Source organism: Plasmodium inui, assembly GCF_000524495.1.
Source record: "Plasmodium inui San Antonio 1 unplaced genomic scaffold supercont1.14, whole genome shotgun sequence".
NCBI classification, from domain to species: domain Eukaryota; phylum Apicomplexa; class Aconoidasida; order Haemosporida; family Plasmodiidae; genus Plasmodium; species Plasmodium inui.
Genome location: NW_008481848.1, coordinates 515,982 through 517,282, shown reverse-complemented (window position 1 = coordinate 517,282; position 1,301 = coordinate 515,982).

Below are 1,301 nucleotides of genomic sequence, written 5' to 3'. Positions count from 1 at the left end.
ATAATAATTATTTAAATTAATAGTAATTAATTAAAATATATTTAATATAATTTATATAATATTAATAATTAAATTAATTTAAATAAATATTATTTTACTAAATATATATTTTTTATTACGAATTAATTTTATTTAAATTCATTAAATAAATTATTTAATATATATTTAATCATATTATATTAATTATTTAATATATTTAATTATGTTACATTGATTATTTTATATTTATTTATAATTAAAATATTTTATATACTATATTTATTTAAATATTTATATATATATTAATTTAATAAGCATATAATTTAATTTATTAATTTTATATATTTAATATGTGTAATATATTCCATATATATGTATTTATATTTATTTGTGTAAATTTTAATTTACTTTTCATTTATTAATATTCTTTTAAATTCTAATAATTTTTAATTGTATTAATTATTTATTTTTTATTTTCATTATATATTAATTTTGTTTAATTATATTTCGCCAAAAATACCGAGATTTTATAAGTCCATAAACGTTTAGAGAGCTTTCCCTATCTATAGAAGAACACGATATTAAATTTAAAGAGTTACACCTCTTATTTAAAATATATTTATGTTTTTAAACTTGATCTTATGTATAGCTATTTACCTTTAAAATGAAACCAATCCTTTTATTTTAGACTCCTTTATTTCTATACCATTCTGTTTTACACATATATGTATTTTTAAATAGTTCTGATTATTTTCTTATATGTCAATTTTAATATAAATGAATAATACAAAACTTCCCCTAAGGATGTAGTACTTACAAATATGTCTTTTATGTAATCTTTATTACACCCCTTTTCACTATCTTCATGAGTCATTTTTTTAGATTTTTACGATAAAGGAGGGCACACACATTGATATATGTATAAACCCCGAATCTATAGTACTTATTAATATTCGTTTTTAAAAAGTTTCAAGAGTTAATATATAAAACCCGTAACACCTATGAATTGCCTTTTGGAAAAATGTCGTTTCGTTCAGTTTATCTTTTTTTAGTTAGTTTAAAAGAGTAATACTTTATAATTTTAAACAATATTCACTGAAAGATGCCAATGTAGGGAATTATAAAATCATTATGTAAAGAATTTGTGCTATTTCTCCATCATAACCCTATGGCTTTTAGAATGCTTGGTACATTTTTATAACGTTTCAAAATTTTTGTTTTATAGAAATTGTGCTTTTTTAAATTTTACAAACCTTTCATCATTCAAAAATTTATTACGGTGAATTTAGTATGTCTACAATTTTGCTTAAACACTCATTCTC